The sequence below is a fragment of the Felis catus genome, chromosome B3, assembly GCF_018350175.1.
Source record: "Felis catus isolate Fca126 chromosome B3, F.catus_Fca126_mat1.0, whole genome shotgun sequence".
NCBI lineage: Eukaryota > Metazoa > Chordata > Mammalia > Carnivora > Felidae > Felis > Felis catus.
Window position 1 is genome coordinate 1,576,355 of NC_058373.1, and position 17,894 is coordinate 1,594,248.

General features: G+C 53.5%; 2 protein-coding genes across 2 annotated transcripts in view; one reads left to right on the top strand and one right to left on the bottom strand.

The window, feature by feature from the left end:
* FAH (fumarylacetoacetate hydrolase) overlaps positions 1 to 8,529 on the top strand; it is a 46,952-nt gene extending 38,423 nt beyond the window's left edge. The window contains exons 14-15 of the transcript XR_006598715.1: positions 222 to 1,211; positions 2,926 to 8,529. The gene's annotated coding sequence lies outside the window, so the exon portion shown is untranslated. The remainder of the gene's footprint in view (positions 1 to 221; positions 1,212 to 2,925) is intronic.
* Positions 1 to 17,894, bottom strand: part of CTXND1 (cortexin domain containing 1) — a 42,831-nt gene that overhangs the window by 9,286 nt on the left and 15,651 nt on the right. The window lies entirely within an intron of this gene.

A 17,894-nucleotide genomic window follows, 5' to 3' on the forward strand; every position in this document is an offset into this window, starting at 1 on the left:
AAAAGCTATAGCGTTTCAGGGGTGTCTGGGCGGCTCAGTCGGTTAAGCCTCTGACTCTTGATCTCAGCTCAGGTCTCGATCTCGGGGTCATGAGTTCAAGCCCACGTTGGGCTCCGTGCTGGGCGTGAAGCATTTATTAATAAATAAAATAAAAATCACAGCGTTTTACAATTTCTCGTAAAGTGTACGTCACGTGAGATTTTCCACGGTGTGCATTTCAGGGGCACTAAGGACACTGGCAGCGTTGGGCCACCCACCAGCCCCACCGTCCGCCTCCTGAAGTCTTCATCCTGCAAAACTGAAACTCGGTCGCCGTTAAACAGCCGGTCCCCCGGCACCCACCACCTCCTTTCTGTCTCCGTGCACTTGGCTCCTCTCGGGACCTCACGGGAGTGGATGCTGCAGCCTCTGTCCCTTTCTGGCGGCTCACTTCAGTCGGCATCGTGTCCACCAGGCTCACCCGTGCTGTGGCAGCCGTCGGGCCTTCCTTCCTTGCTAAGTTGGGTAATATTCCGCTCCGTTCCTCCACGGATGGGTAGGTGGGCTGCTTCCAGCCCTTGGCCGTCGCGGACGATGCTGCCGCGAATCTGTGCGCGCGGGTGTCTCCTGGGGGCCCCGCTTCGATGCCTTGAGGTGCGTAGATCCAGAGCCGAATGGCCGGATCGCTGCTATTCCAGTCTGTTGTTACCCCTTACCCGTTTTTCTCTCAGATTTTTGGTCTCTTTCTTGACCATGGAAGCACAGAGTTGAGATTGGTATTTTATTTGTTCGTCTGATTTTTATTTCCTATTTGTGACTTTTCCTTTATCCCTGAGTCCTACTCGTGTGTCTCCGTTGTCTTCCTCCGCCCGATTTTCGTGACTAGTATTAGCCCTTGGTTGTTTCTCTGTTCTTGGCTGTGCTTACGTTTCTGTAACTGAACTGTCAACGTTCGATGTCCTTTTATTCCCAGTCATTACAGGTGAAGGAATTGGGGAGGCTCATCCCAGTTTCCACCTTCTTTCCCTGTTCTTTTCGTTGTAGCCGGTTCTGTTATCTCACCCTTCCATACTGTTTTTTAATCTGCGTTTTCCGGTTCGACACATTCAGTGCTCACCTGGGCCTGCGGCTGGGGCTGCCCATCAGCACAGATGTTCTCCAGCACGACTCTCAGGAAGAAGGGCTCGTGGGGACAACACTCCCTTCGGTCTTACCTGTTGGCTTCTTTGAAGGTAATGTGCCTGTGTCTCTGACTGCCTTAAAGATCTTCCCTCTGTCTTTGGTTCCCTGTGGATGACCTGGACATGCTTTTCTCTGTATTCCCCTCTTCAAACACTCGTCTGTCCTGTTCTCTCTTTCCCCTTTCCGGCTCTCCAAGTACACATAGGCCTTTTCATTATGTCACTTTGTCTGTTGCACTTTATTTCTGTGTTTGTTTTTCTTTTTATGCTGTTGTCTGAACGCTTTCTACCGAACCAGCTTCCGGTCCGCTAATCTCCTCTCCTGCTATATCCAGTTAGCTGCTAGATCTGTCTATTCAAATGTTCATTTAAGCCATACTTTTCAGTTGTATGATTTCCATGTGAACCTTTAGAAAAATGTTCCAGCTCTCCAGTGGGATTTTCCACCTTGTCAGCTACTATCTTGAACACAACTCATCACTATTTTTTAAAGACCGCATCTGATAATTCTAATGTCTGGGTCATCCGTGGGTTTGCTTGTACAGTTTTTTCTTTCTTTTGGTCCAGTTTCTTTTTTCCTTTTTAATTGTTTTTAACATTTATTCAGTTTGGAGAGAGAGAGAACGTGGGAGGGGCGGGAAGACAAAGGATCCGAAGCAGGCTCTGTGCTGTGAGCACAGAGCCCCATGTGGGGCTCGAACTCACAAAGTGTGAGATCACAACCTGAGCCGAAATCAGGAGTCGGCTGCTTGACCTTAAGACTGAACCACCCAGGCGCCCCTGTTGATGTCTTGATACATCTATGATAGAAATTTCACTGGGATGCCAAGCACCGATAGAACAATTGTCGTGGCTCCGGATGGCATTACCCTCGGGTACAGGAGGCTTACCGCTTTCTCTGGGAAGCAGCTAGAATTTGGGCAGGTGAGCTCATCCAATATGGAGCTGAGCTCACTCAGCTGGGGTTCACGTCTCCTTAACCAGGCTAGTGACCAGGTCCGCTTCGACAGCACTTCTGCGGTCTCGTGCCCCAGGGTTCTAGATCGAGAGGCTGGAGTTTCCCTGGGCCGTTTTTTGTTGGCATGCCTTGAATTCTAGATTTCGTCTTCAGGGCCTTGAGACAGGTGAGTAGCGTGTGAGGTGACCTGCTCAGAATTGTCCAGCCGCTGATGTTTGAATCTCTGCGAGGGCAGGAAACCTGACGGCGCTGGTCGTTAGCTGAAGGCCACTCGTGATTCCGCGGGAGCCCCGGCCTGGCGCTGAGGACGCCTGTGCCTGGTCAGAGGTCTCCTGCTCCTTTGCCCCGGGATTTCAAAAGATGGTCATTGTTGCAGCATTGTGGGGACGGTAAAAAAGGGACACCAAAGCGAACGTCCGTATTGCGGTGGTCACCGCCGTCACGGTCTGAATCTGTGTCGCCAGATACTCCGAGGCCGTTGAAAAGGAGCGCGTGCACACACACACACACGCACAAATGAGGCCCAAGAAATTTTGCCAAGTGAAAGAGTGGAGGACCAGCCCTTCAAATATGACACAGTCCGTGGGAAGTAAAAAGACCTCCGTGGGAAGGTCGATATGGATGCACGCACGTGTCGGGGGCGGGAGGTTGGTGCCCTGCTCACGGCTCGGCCAAGACCCGCTCCTGCTTTAATTGTTCCGGAGGTTTAAGACAAGTGCAGACGATGTTGTAATTAGTGCCCACATCCCATCATGCAGAATCTGTACCCTATTACCTGAGCACATTTGCTTTGTCTTTTCCCCCCAGAAGTACACCCGTCTCCTGCAACCGCTAACCCACAGAAGCATTCCAGCTACCCTGCAGAAACACTACCTTGAGGGTGGTGTGCATCTTCCTTTCCAGGCGTCCACGGAAATCCTAGAGCTCCTCGAACCGTACCCTGAAAACACATCTATCTCACACGCAAAGAGACTGGAATATGGGGAGCAAGAGTTCTCTCGGAGTCTCAGAGCAGTGAGAGCTGAACTTGGAGCCAGCCCGCCTTTCTGGCCCGGCCAGGCCTGTGCCGTGGGCTCTGGGGGGCTCTCAGGGAAGGAGGGATGTGCCGGACGCTCACAACAGGACTCGGTCCGGCCTCAGACACAGACTCTGCGATCCCAGGCCCAGGATCTGTCGTAAGTTCTCATCAGACGCCCCTGCACAGGTTGTGGAGGTCAGACCTCGGAGAGGCTGCCTTTGGACCACCTCTGTCTTGTCTGGGGCCGGGACAAGGGGCTCTAGAACCTTGCAGCATGCCCCAGATTATCTGTGTTTTCTGGATCCTTCTGGCTGGGATGAACGCCAAGGATGTGCACTCAGAAAAACAGATTCGCCTTTCCGCCCTCCAGATGGAGTGTGCTCATTAACCTTAATTACCGGGCAGGCGCGTTCCCTCCGGCTCCATTTCAGAGAGAGGACACGACACCCAAGAGAGAGTGGAACGCAGAGCTCAGCCGTGCTATGGGAGCTGAGGAGCCGGCCCCCCCGGAGGCCCGCTCAGGGGTCCCCAGCATCACGGAGTTGTCCTTGAGCAAGGAGCCTGCACCAGCCAAGGGGTCCATCTGCCACCTTCTTGGGGAGGCGGGAGGTGAACCGGCTTCAGAGTCAGGGATTCTGGGTGGGAATGAGCCTCCAGGGAAATGGCTCTGGGCTTCCCGGCACACTTAGCCCAGCGCGCTGTCTTGGGATGGCGGACTAGTGGCTCCAAATGGAGGCGAGTCCTGCCCAAATGCCACGGTCCAAATATAGAACCTGGAAGTAAGTATCTCAGTCGGGGCTTTAGGGAAAACTAGCAACAAGGGTACACAGATCCGCGATTCGCGTGTACATTCGTGTCCCAGCCCGGGGCTGGGGTGAAACACTCAGGCCTCGCCGTCTGGGCCGGTGGGTTTCTTCGTCTCTGCGCCCGTGTGTGTCTTCGTCCGCTGGGGGGGACGCGAGCAACGGAATGCCAGCTTATCCCAGTTCTGGAGGCTGGAAGTCCCGGGGAGGATCTGGCGGGCTTGTTTCTTCCTGGTTTGTAGATGGTCACCTTGTCACGGCGACCCTGCCTCAGTGTGTGCGCACAAAGAGAAGGAGACCGCTCTCTCTTCTCTGTGTAAGGCCACCATTTTATCAGAGTAGGACCCTGACCTTTACGAACTCATCTGACCTCCCGAAAGCCCTCTGTCATCGCACTGGGTGTCGGGACTCCAACAAATGAATTTGGGGGCGGGGGACACAATTCGGTCCGTGGCCACGTATGAGTTCCCCGGGGAAGGGTCCGTGTCTGACTGCGGGGCACGGGCGGCCTGGGGCCGGGCCAGGCCCGCACCCTGCGGGGGGGTTGGTAGATGTCCGGATGGTGAGGACCAGTGTCTGGCTGTGGTCCCGCAGACACCGATAGTAAGAGGACGGGGTGACTGGAACAGCCGCTTATTGTTGTGGGGAGAAACGGCGGGCCGTGCGGACTCGGGGAGCTCACGCAGATACGCGGATGGGAGCTGCTCACGTGCCGGCACCAGCCGCTTCTGTGAATAGAAGAGCCATTGGGAAAGAGCCACGGGAAAGAGCCATCGGGAAAGCCGAGTCAGGATCACGTCCCCAGATGGCAGACGGGTTACATGCACGGCGTGTGCTCAGGACAGAGCAGTCATCCGGTGTCTTAACCTCACACCAGTCACATTGTCCTGCGTGCCTCTACTTGGTGGCCTCCCTCCTCTGTCAGGGGGATTAGCAGACTGGTCAGAGGGAGGGATGGGTGCGTGTTCAGAGATGATTAAGACGGTGACATCTTCCAGATGGACGAGAGGCGTGGAGGGGATAGGATCCATGCAATATCGTGGTTACGACTTGTCTCCCGATATTCATCCGTTCACTTAGAAACTGCGCGAAAGCGGGGGGGGGGGGGGGACAGGGAGAGAGCGAGAGAATCCCAAGCAGATTCCGCATGGTCAGCAAGGCCTTCCAATATTGAAACCTCTCTAATCTCTAAGGAACCTTCCAGAACAAGGAGGCAGAATGAAGCAGCAGTGTTTTGGATAAAAGGCAAGAGAACACGTCTGCCAAGAGCATGCCTCGTCACCGCGCCGTGCCTTGATAAGCCCTCGCACGGTTCCGCTGTGTCATTCTGTGATAGATGCTGCTGCGGCTGCTGTCCCTCGGATCTGGGGTTCCCTTCACCATGCAGCGAGCTCAGCTCCCAGCCTCCGCGCGGCTTGCTCCCGGCAGCTCACATCTACGGTTTCTTACCAGCCTGCCCTGGGGTTACTGCAGCTGCTCCCTCCCGTGCGTGCAGGGAGCTGGGAGTCCCCGGGAGCTTACGACACCCGTGCCCTCAAGGGCCCTCCGCCCATCCAGATTGCAGAAGATGCTACCATCAGGACATTCGCTGTCAGGAAAGCGTGTGCTGGACGGGAGACGCCGGGGGTGGGACCGGACCGCCTTCTGCCAGTGCCGATCAGATTAGCTGGGTGGCTCTGGGATTCCCCCAGCCATCTCAGCAGAAGCCAGGAACAGAAATGACATCCTCCAGAAAAGACCTTTGGAAGACTGTCCCGTGGAGTAGGGAGAAGCCCTGTGACACACATGGGCAATACACACAGGCTTTGAGGCCATTATACCGGTAGAAACGCTACCAGCGTGGGCCGAAAAGGACAGAGAAGAGACTGGATGAAAGGCGGCTGCTGGGCTCTCAAACTTCTACAAGCAGAACACAGGCTGGTAGGGACAGTTGCCATCAACGTGTCCCACCCTTCAGGAACACAGGAGGATGATTCTTAGGGCAAGGGCCTGGGCCCAGACGGCTACAGATTATTCCCAGGCCCTGAAAACGAGTGGCTTTCCTGGTGCAGTTTTAAAACGGCTCCGGACGGTGACTCCTTTCTTTAATTCGTTTTCTCTTTTGAAATGGAAATGTGTGTAACTGTTATCCTGTGCCTGTCCCACCAGTGTATTGTTGGAGCGGATAACTCATTTTCCGGGTCCCCACAGGTAGAAAGGGATTTGCCCCAGGATGGATCATATGCAGAATATCACCAACACCTGATTTAGACAGTCGAGCAAAGATTTTGGGTTCGGGTTGATGGTGTAATGGGTTGCAATGGGGTGAACACATAGAGGATGGACTGGAATCTTTGGAGGCCAGAGAGTGGGCTGCAGGAGGCTGAGTAACGGCCCCGCAAGAAATCCACAGCGAATCTTTGGGACCTGCAAATGTCACCTTAAGTAGCAAAACAAACTTTGCAGATGTGATTGAGTTAAGGGTCTCGAGATGGGGGGATTCTCCTGGGTTTTCTGGGCCACACGGAATCACAGTTGTCCTTGCGAGAGCGACGCGGGGCAGCTCTTGACTGTAGCGGGGAAGGAAACGTGGCCGTGGAAGCAGAGAGGGGGCGATGGGGCCAAGAATGGGCTCTCCCGGAAGCCCCCGGAAAGAACCAGCCTCAATTCCTGCCCCCCGCCCCAGACTCATTTTGGACTTCGGACCTCCAGGACTGGAGCAGCCTGCAATTATGTGGTTCCAAAACACCCAGGCTTGCAGCAATTTTGTGCACAGGCAAGAGGAAGTCACAATCCTTTTGATTCTGACATCCGGTCTCTAAAAGGCATAAGGCTATTTTTGCTTGCTTTCCCCATGATTGGAGAACCGGAAACCAACCAACCAAGGGCACACAAGAACACGATGTCTGGCTACTGGACGAGGGGTGACTCACGAGCAGGCTGTCAGAAAAATGAGCTTCCTTAAAAGGGAACTGAAAGCCAAAACGAGGGGGAACGTGTATACCGGCTTGGGCGCCGATGCAGTCAGACGAGGCAGCCATACAGCCGGGGAGAGGGCTGGGGGGAAGACATCGCACAAAGACGTGGAGAGCAGCCGTGGTGGGGAAACTGAGGCACGGGCCCTGGCTCCAGAAGCCCCAGCTCTTCCCCGCCTGCTGACCCACCACGCGCCACAGCAGTGAGAGGCCAGAGCGAGGACGTCGGCCGGGACCCCAAGACACAATGGGAGGGGACAGGGCAAGGCCATTCTTGTCTTTCCACTAAAAGATCTGTGTTTTGAAGTGACCCTAGTGAACTTCTCTTCCTCACAAAATCACTCTCCAGGGGCGCCTGGGTGGCTCAGTCCCTTAAGCATCTGACTCTTGATTTCGGCTCACGTCATGATCTCACGGTTCATGAGATCGAGCCCGCTCTGGGTGGGATTCTCTCTCTCCCTCTCTCTCTGCCCCCTCCCCTGCTTGCTCAACACTGTCTCTCTCAAAATAAATAAACTTAAAAAATAAGATAAAATAAAGGTAAAATACAATCGCTCTCCAACATAAAACACTGAAAACCACCAAAAAGCCAAGGGTAGCACCACACTTCTCCAGAATGCTGCGTGAGGCAGTGCGACGTCACGGGAAAACTCAGACTCCAGAGACTCACTGTTGACTAGCGGAGCCCCTGGAAGACGTTGCCCCATTCAGTCCCAGTCCCCTTGCCTGTAAGATGGGGGTGTCCTGGGGATCCTTTTCCGGGCCACGTTTTCCCTTCGCCCGTGAGCACAGGACAGAACATACCTTGCAGGCTTTCAGTTACTCCCTGTCTGCTCCGAGCCTGCCCGCTGTCTGTTTCACCTCTCGGGTATCCCCCCACGTTCGGGGGGACCCCCACATTCGGACCTGTGCCTGCCTGGATCCAGCTTGCTTCGGGGCCCCCTCTGTTTGTCAGCACCCGTGTTCTGCACATGGCTTCAGCGTGCAAATGCGGATCTGGGGTCCGGGCCACCTGACGTCTGCTGTGCTGAGCGAGAGCTGCTCTGGTTCATCTGTCCCTCACTCTGTGTCCCCGTCTGGCCTGAGCTTTGTCCCCACGGGCGACAGCATCCCCTGCGGCCCTCCCCGCAGCGGCCCCGTCTGTGCCTTCCACGGCACGGCTCCAGCCCACACCTGGCCCCAGACACCCCCGACCTCTGGGGCAGGAGGTCAGGGTCCTGCCCACACACTGCTCCGCTTGGTGCCTCTGATCCAAGCTTCCTGGGAAGTAACGAGAAATTTTCTTATCCCACAAGTAAAGAAAAACTGAAGCGAATGCAAGTTATCTACCAGCCCTTCAAGCAAAACAAAACGGCTCGAAGACGCACCTTTCGCGCCACGAAAGGAGCCAAAGTGAAGAATCCAAGGGGAGGAAGCCAGGAAGAGAAGAGTGAAACCAACAAGGCAATAATCTACAGCACAGACAACTGTGATACAGGCACATACACGGCGACGCAAACGTTAAAAATACTTTTTTAGATGAAACTTACATAACCTAAAGGCTTTATCAGTAACGGCGACACAAACGTTAAAAATACTTTTTTAGATAAAACTTACATAACCTAAAGGCTTTATCAGTAACGGCGACACAAACGTTTAAAAATATTTTTTTAGGGGCGCCTGGGTGGCGCAGTCGGTTAAGCGTCCGACTTCAGCCAGGTCACGATCTCGCGGTCGGTGAGTTCGAGCCCCGCGTCAGGCTCTGGGCTGATGGCTCGGAGCCTGGAGCCTGTTTCCGATTCTGTGTCTCCCTCTCTCTCTGGCCCTCCCCCGTTCATGCTCTGTCTCTCTCTGTCCCGAAAATAAATAAAAACGTTGAAAAAAAAAATTTAAAAAAAAAATATTTTTTTAGATAAAACTTACATAACCTAGAGGCTTTATCAATATAATTTGTATCTAGAATTCCATATTATTTCAATGAAAGTTAGTGGGGGAAAGTGGAAGGAAATTAGAGCACAAGCCATTTTTTATATTATCTGGGCAGGCCAGTAAGTATTATTGTAATATTGATAGAAAGTCACACGTTCAGGGGCGCCTGGGTGGCGCAGTCGGTTAAGCGTCCGACTTCAGCCAGGTCACGATCTCGCGGTCCGTGAGTTCGAGCCCCGCGTCGGGCTCTGTGCTGACGGCTCGGAGCCTGGAGCCTGTTTCCGATTCTGTGTCTCCCTCTCTCTCTGCCCCTCCCCCGTTCATGCTCTGTCTCTCTCTGTCCCAAAAATAAATAAAAAACGTTGGGAAAAAAAAAAAAGAAAATCACACGTTCAGATGTGTTTAAACATTTAAAATAACAGTGGTGGAATGAGAGGAAATGTGTGAACAGTATGACTGATAAGCTGAATAGACATTTTGATGGCCGACATGTTATTTTCGAGTACACGTTTTTCAAAATGCACGTTTTCAAAATACATGTTATTTTCAAATATCCACGGAACACTTATAAAATTGATTTAATATAGGGCTGCAAAGAAAAACGTGGGTACGTTTTAAAAAGTGGAATTTGGGGGGAGCGCCTGGGTGACTCGGTTGAGCACCTGACTCTTGCTTTCAACTCCAGTCATGATCTCACGGTTCATGAGACTGAGCCCCGCGTGGGGCTGTGCTGACGGCTCAGATTGCGAGTCTCCCTCTCTCTCTCTCTGTCCCTCTGCTTGCTTTCCCTCTCAAAAATAAATAAATATTAGAAAAAAAATTTTAAGCGGAATTTTTATAGGCTGTTTTCTGACCACCAAAAATTAAGCAAACTAACAAACCACCAAGCCATTTGACTTAAATAGCATTAAAAAGGTAATTACCGAGGGGCGCCTGGGTGGCTCAGTTAAGCGACCGACTTGGGCTCAGGTCATGATCTCACAGTTTGTGGGTTCAAGCCCCACGTCGGGCTCTGTGGTGACAGCTTAGAACCTGGAGCTTCGGATTCTGTGTGTCTCTCTCTCTCTCTCTGCCCCTCCCCCGCTCACACTCTGTCTCTCTCTCTCTCTCTCTCAAAAAATAAACATTAAGAAAATTTTAAAAAATATATAATTACTGAGTTTGCTAAAAAATTAAGCTGCAATTACAAAATACTCAGAAAATCATTCTAATGAGCATAGCACCTATTAAAATTTACAGGGTGAGGGGGACAAGAGCTGTTCACTCCATGCAGGGGAAAGATCGTACCTTTCATTATTATGAAACAAAAAAATGAGATTCAGGGAAACAAGGCATCCACTGAGGCAGTTATATAAACAGCCTCGAGAAAATCCAGAAGATGAGATTCGTAGAATCAAGAGGAAAAACGAGTAACTCGCAAAACAGAAAACCAGTTGAATTAAAAATAAGCCATGAAGAAATCTCTGAAATAGTTCGAACTTGGACACACGTCTGGTAAGTTTATTCCGGGAAAAAAAGAGGGCACATGCGAATCTTCAGGAAACGGATCTAAGCACAGACAAGAAGGTTACAGACACCAGGCAGCGCTTTGTGAAACTCGCCACTGCATGTAAAAAAGTCAATGATCTGTGTTCTAGAACGAGAGTGGTCAAAACTCACCCAAGATGTAGAGAAGCCCAAACGACACAACCACCGCGGGGGGTGGTCGACAGTTGTCTGTTTGGCCCAGGTTGGGCTGGTGTCCAGCGGCCAGGGCAAGGCCAGGTCCGTGGTCTGCATGGGCATCGTGGCGTACCTGGGGCTCCCCGGGGTGGGGGCACCTTTTCTTGTCCTGAGAGCTGGGGGGAGCCTGGCGGCTTCTCCCCTGTATATTTATGTTCCTCCTGGCCCCGCAGGGGCTGCAGAACGACACATGTCCTGGGAACACTCCTCTCGAATGCTCAAGCTCCAGCATCATCTACTTGGAGTATGGTTCTTGCGGTGAAGAAGTCCCCAGGGTGCTTGCTTATGACCAAAGGGCTAGTCTGCTCATGCCTTCCAGATGGAGAGTCCCCTTGAGGCCAAAGGAGGCCACAGCACCGGGAAGCTGGTAGACAGCGGAGTCCACTCCGGTCCCCGTGGTAACAGCTCCTTCCGCTCAGGTGGTCCTGCGAGGGAGTTTCCCAGCATTCCTCAGAGTTCTGCCAGGAGTCTCTGGGTTCACCCACACACGTGGGCCACGTCCCTGCGGCACTAGCTGGCCTCCAGGATGACTACCTGGGACTGGCCCAGGGGCCACAGCACCAGGGACTGGAACCATTCATCTCTCAAGATAACCCGACTCCTGGTCCTGCCCCCAAGCCTAATGCCTTCATCCCCATGGTGGTTTTATGTCAGGGGCCGTGTCGTCATTTAGGAAAACCGTGAACTGCTGAAGGTTTCTCTCACTCGAATCCTGGTGGGAAAGGGGGTAGAGACTGGATCCATTTCCCTTCCTGGGGCTCCCAGGCTCCTCGTGCAACTATGCCAGCCTCTCCCGGCATCTCCCAAACTCTGTCATCAGCGCTGGTGCTAAATTTCCACCTTTCTGGATGTCCTGCGTCACAGAACCGACGTGGCCATTTTATTTTTATTTATTTATTTTTTTAACTTTTTTTTTTTATCGTTTATTTATTTTTGAGAGAGAGACAGAGCATGAATGGGGGAGGGTCAGAGAAAGAGAGGGAGACACAGAATCCAAAGCAGGCTCCAGGCTCTGAGCCATCAGCACAGAGCCCGACGCGGAGCTCGAACCCACGGACCGCGAGATCATGACCTGAGCCGAAGTCGGACGCTCAACCGACTGAGCCACCCAGGCGCCCCCATGGTGAACCCTCTTGATCTAAAACGTCAAGACTTTCTTCAGCTCCAAGAAATTTTGTCTATTTTTTACTTATCAATATCCTCTTGGGTCTACCTTTCTGGTCTTATGACACAGACACTGAGTCTTGGGACTCCCTGTGCCAGGCCTGTTTTTCTCTTATAGGTTGTCCTTTTCCCCACACCGCTAACCTTGAAGGGTCCCTCCGTTGTTTCAGCCGGGTTTCCCGCTACTCGTGGCCCCCGTTTATCCTTCTGTTTTGTCCACAGAGCTTTGACTCTCAGACGTTTCCCCCTCTTCTCACGTGGTTGTTAGGTCAGAGTAGCTTGTTCTTGTATGGACTGGCATTTTAACACTTCATAAAATCAGTTTTCTTGGGTACCCCCACTGAGATTTAATTTTTCCTCCTGTTCCCTCATGGCCTTTTTTTTTTTTTTTTTTTTAATTAAAGGCCATTTATTCCAAATGCGTCGGGCTCTGTGCTGACAGCTGGGAGCCTGGAGCCTGCTTCCCTAGCCGACTGGTGTCCTTCCACAGCCGACTGGTTTGATGCACCTTCTCTAACAGCCAGGCGGCGAAGTCCCCGGTGCGCGGGGACTGATGGGGAGTCAGTGCAGGGGTGTTTGGGCCAGAAGCCAAAGCAGATTAACGCCCCCTCCCCTCCTCTCACCCTGCCATCAGGGGAAGACACAGAAGCCAGTCCCCAGGTGCAGTCGGTACAGAAGGACCGGGAAGGCGGCCTGGTCGGGCAGCTCCGTGTGGCCTTTGGGGGGGGGGGGCGGTTATAGCCCCTTTGTTGGTCCTCTGCTGTCCGCTCCTCCGGACCCAGCTCTTGAGGTCTTGTGAGGGTGTCTGGGTCAGGATGGAGAGATGCTTGTGGGGAAATAGGGAAGCGATTCCAGGGAAGGCAAAAAAAAGAAAAACGAGAGAGAAAACTGTACTTTTGTAGTCTTCCTGTCCACGCGCCTTTGCCGTGGTGGCCCCAAGTACCCCTCTCCCCTCGGCCTCCCTGCCTCTGCCCTGAGGACAGACGCTCTCCTTCATTTCCAAAGCAGTCCGTGCGTGAGGCCCTGTGGGGAAGGCAAGTGGCCGCAGGTGAGACCCGGCCCGGCGCTCACGCTGCACGTTCTCAGCGTCCCCCAGCCCTGCCGCGGGCACCTGGCGCTCCGACCCTGTGCCTTCCGTGCGCTGGGGGCAGTGACACCCCGCTCCCCGTAGGGCCAGCCTTGGACACCGGGGTGAGCGCTCGGGCACTGACAGCCAGTCTGCTCCCACCGGCGTCTTACCTTGCGGAAATCCCGACGGTGCCCCACGGAGGCTGCATTTTAAATCTATTTTTCGCCTGGTAATTTCAGTGGGATACACAGAGCGGACGGAAGGAAATGACCAGTCGATTCGTCATTTTTAAATGAGTGGGATCCCCACCCCCCGCCTTGCTTGTCTGTCTGTTAACTGGTTTGTTCTTCCTAGTTTATTCATAGGGTTCGTGGTTTATTGAGATTTATTGAGTGCACACAGCAGATGTATTTAAGATTTACTTCTGTCTCGTGAAATACGTCGGTTCCTACATGTTGCCCCTGACTTTTAAATTTCAGCTTCTTCCTTAATGTCACAAAACGACCACGAGCACAGCAACCTTGACACGAAAACGCACGTCTGTTTCCCACAGCAGGTTGAATGCCCTTTAGAGGCACCTGCTGTGCGGGCAGCGGGACACTTATCGATACCTCGTCTCCCACTTCATGCTTTTAATTTGTTTTAACTTTCCTTTTAAGGTTATTTATTTTTGAGAGAGAAAGTGTGAGCGGGGAAGGGGCAGAGAGCGAGGGAGACACAGAGTCCGACGCAGGCTCCAGGCTCCCAGCCGTCCGCACAGAGCCCGACGCGGGGCTCGAACCCACGAACAGCGAGATCACGACCTGAGCCGAAGTCGGACGCTTCACCGAGCCACCCAGTAAGTTTTCTGTTTATCTTTTAAATTGATCAGCGTTAAAATGTTTATGCTGCCTGGGTTTGCTTACACTCAAATAAGCTGATGTTATCCGTGACAAAATGTTTTCAAAATAATAGTAATCCATTAGGAGGGTGGCCGACTTTGGTCTCTTGCGGTTTTTACGGGGAATCTCAGTGTAATTACTAAGAACAACTAAATCGAAGAGATGTAGATTTTTTTTAATGTTTTTAGGTACAGAATTGTGGAATCGTTGCATTGCACACCTGAAACTGGTAAGATTGCACTACGACAATTAGAGCTGAAGAAAGAAAGTAACAAAAGAGGAAAGGTCTTAGGCAAAAAAAATGGTTTTTGGACAGCGTGTGATCTGATCGTTGACTGGGTCAACCCTGACGGCCGACGGGGTCGTTCTGCTTTGAAATGTCTCTTTCCCGTGTTAGTATTTGTGTCCGACTTCCCGGCCCGCAGGGGTGACCCCACGGCCTGACTGCAGGCTGCAAGCTCTCCCTCCACACCTCCTCTCCGGCCTCCTCCTCCTCCCCAGGCAGACGGCCGGGTGCGCGAGCATCGGGCAGTCCTCAGATCCACTCGGTGTCCCCAGGGGCCGTGCTGGCTTCCGCTCCTTGGAGGGGTGACCGCTGGGCCGTGCCTGGTCCCTCCCCGACCTTCGGGGGGTGGGCCCTTTGCCTGTTTCCAGGCCCCGACCATGAGCTCCCTGTCTCCCAACCCCGGGCCTCTGCACCTCTCACGTTTGCATCACATAGTGATGTGTGGGTGCCCACAGGGGCACGGCCTCGGGCTCGCCATCACGTCACCTCTGTGCCATTTCTCCTGCACGTGGTGCCCCGGGTGGGCTCCTCTGGGGGTCCCACAACTTCCCTCGGGTTAGCCCAAGAGTGAGCCACTGGGCCGACACTCGTGAGCCCCTCACATGTAGCGGGTGTTTTGAAAGCCCGTAAGGTGAGACCCCGAGACTAGCGTGAGGCTGGGACACCTGACAACCTCACTCTCCTTGTCCCCTTTCTCCTTCCCACAGTCTCCTCGGCCAGGGGGACAGTCAGGCGCTCTGTTTCCTCCACAGGCGTGCTCCACGTCTGCACTTGACATGGCTGGGGCGCCCCGGGGCAGGCACAGACCTTGAGAGGCAGTGTCAGGAAACTTACGGAGCAATTTGACATTGCGGTGGCATCCAGTGGGTGCTACCAGACTCTCTCCTTGGACGGGACACGGACGAGCCGGGTATGAGTCACACGGTCCGTGCTGAGCGTGGGTCGTGCACAGTAAAGCCGTGTGCGGGTCTGTGACAGATTGGAAACCCAGGGGGGGGGACCAGCTGGAGAGTCTGAGGAGCCCTGCTCTACGTCACAGTCCCCTTCTGTCCCGGGGCCCCCAGCGCTGCGACCTGGCCACACGGGGGTGTGGGGGCGTCCTCGCCGGAGGACGCAGAACTCTGTGATCGTGACGGTGCAATGGAGATTCACCTGTGCCAGAACATCCCGTGTTCCCTTGGCCTTCTGGCTTTCCAGAGCAATACCGACTTGACGAAAACATTCCAGTAGGGGACAAGGCTGAGTGAGCCACGCTCCGCGCAGCGGGTCATAGGCCGGTCGGGCCGGCTGGGGGAGAAGGGCAGGTGCACGGGAGTACAAAGGATACGTATATATAGTTTGAAACGTCTCTTTTACATGTATCTCCACCCAGTCCGAGATACGAAAGCTGTCCTCACCCAGGGACCTTGGTAGAAAACGGATGACAGTGTGGATTTTCGCTGCCGGCAGCGGGGCAGGGCACTCGGTCTGGTAGAAGAGATCACCCAACGTTACGGTTTTATTGCTGCATGAGTCGGGAAGACGTTCTCTGTGTAAACGAGCAATTTCATGCCAACAGGCCCGCTTCCCAGCTCTCTTTGAGCGGCCTTTCCGCCGTGATGGGCCTGCGGGGGTCAGTCCCGGCTCCCTCCAGCATCCGGGCGAGGGATGCGGTCCTAACTTCCTGAGAGTCATACTTGGGCACGTCTCTTGTCCCCTCGGGAAGCAGACGAGGCATCGGACCTGAAAACCACCCACACCGCCAGCCCCGACACGCGGAGAAGATGCGGCACCCTGATTTCACCTGGAGTTTATGGCATCTTTCCCCGTGTCAACCGCAAAACACAAAACAAATTCCGTCTGATCCAGCAACTCAGCGACGCACCTGAAGACAACCCCAGGCTCCCCAGGAGGACGCGTCATGTGCGCGGACGGCTCGCCCGGCCGGTGGGGGTGGGGTGGGTGGCGACAGACGAAACCAGGAGCCCCCCATCTCTGGACCTCGGGGCCACGGCTTCTGGTACGCCGTGTTTTCAAAGAAATGGGTCCATTTTATCTCCATTGTCCAACTTCCTGCGAGAACCTGTTCATGCTTCTCTCTCAGCATTTTCCAGCGTCTTGAGAATCCACTGCAGCGATGCCTTTGGAGTCCCGATGGGGGCAACCTGCACGTTCTTTCCGTTTTCGACACCGGTTCACGAGTTTCAGTGATATTTTCTTTTCCTCAAAGTTTATCTGTTTATTTATTTATTTAGAGAGTCAATAGGGGAGAGTCAGTGAGACAGAGAGAGAACGAGAGAGAGTCCTAAGCAGGCTCCACACTGTCAGCACAGAGCCCGACACCAGGCTCAGTCCCGTGGCCCTGGGATCATGACCTGAGCCGACATCAAGAGTTGGATGTTCAACCACCGAGCCCCCCAGGCGCCCCCATTGATGGTTTCAAAAAGTTCACTCCAGGCTTTATTGTACATTGGCTTTCTATGGGATTGATTTCTACCCTCACCTTCCCTATGCCCTTTGGTTTTCTTTGGGTTTTCTTTGCCGTTCTTTTTCTGGTTGACTCTGTTGGAAGCGTGCATCCCTTGAGGCTGGACCTGCCTTCTCTCCCAACAGACACACACAGAACTACACCCTCCCCCAGGGTACTGCTCCGACGCGGGCTCGACGTACTTTCTAATTTACGTTGTGATTTCTCTGTGACCCATGGGTGGTATCTATTTCTTTATTACTTTTTAAATGTTGATTTATTTTTGAGAGAGAGAGAGAGACAGAGCACAAGTGGGGGAGGGGCAGAGAGAGAGGAGAGACACAGAATCCGAAGCGGGCTCCAGGCTCCGAGCTGTCGGCACAGAGCCCGACACGGGGCTCGAACCCACGACCCGTGAGATCACGACCTGACCCAAAGTTGGATGCCCAACTGACTGAGCCCCCAGGCCCCCCTAAAAGTGTATTGCTGGGGCACCTGCGGGGCTCAGTCGGTTGACTGTCCGACTTTGGCTCAGGTCATGATCTCATGATTTGCGAGTTTGAGCCCTGTGTCGGGCTCACTGTGGTCAGTACAGAGCCTGTTTCAGATTCTCTGTCCCTGTCTCTCTGCCCCTCCCCCTGTTCATGTTCTGTCTCAGAAATAATAAAAAGAAAAACATTAAAAAAAATAGGAAATAAATGTGTATTACTTATTTTCCAAACATCTAGAGCTTTCCCAGATACGTTCCCGGGATTGATATCTAGTGTCATTCCACTCCAGAGGCTGGTCCCTACTTCTCCGTGTCTGCCCCACAGTCTCCAACAGGGCGTTCTCTCAGTCCCTAAGGGGCAAGGACCCCGGTCTTCAGCGTTCCCTCGACGTACCTGGCGCACTTGGCCCCTCCGAGCCTCAGCTGGGAGACGGAAAATCGGGAGACACAGACCTACCCTGTCTTGTACCAGCCTCCGCCGTGTTCGTCCGGCCTTTCGTTCCTTCCCCTGGGCCAACGCGTCCTTCTCGAATGCAGCTAACATCTCATTAAGGACGTGGGCAAAGCTCTAAGCCACAGCAGAAATTTATGCGCCAATGCCACTACATCGGTTTGTGATATGCTAACTAAAAAAGGAAATAGGGGAGCTTGGAAAATTTCTTCTCAAGAAAATAACCTGACTCGCAAGGCTATTATCCTGCTGCATAATCATATTTTTGATTGTCAGGAACCGACTATTAGCATGGCCTTTCTTCCCGCACGCCTGCTGGAGCATTCTGACCCGCTCCCAGGCAGGCTGTTGCTTCGATGAAGGTCGCACACCCGGGGACGGGAAAGAGAAAAGCCCACGGAGTTTCGCGGGAAGATTTCCCACCTTACAACAAGAGAGAGGGTCTGCGCGCGGTGAGGACAGCGGCTGCTGGTGTCCGGGCACAATTCTAGTTTGGAGAAGGGTCCCAGGTGGGAGCAGTGGCAATGGGGTTGCTATGGTTACCAGGCTAAGCCGCTTCCCGTTCTCAGGGGCCTGAGGATGTG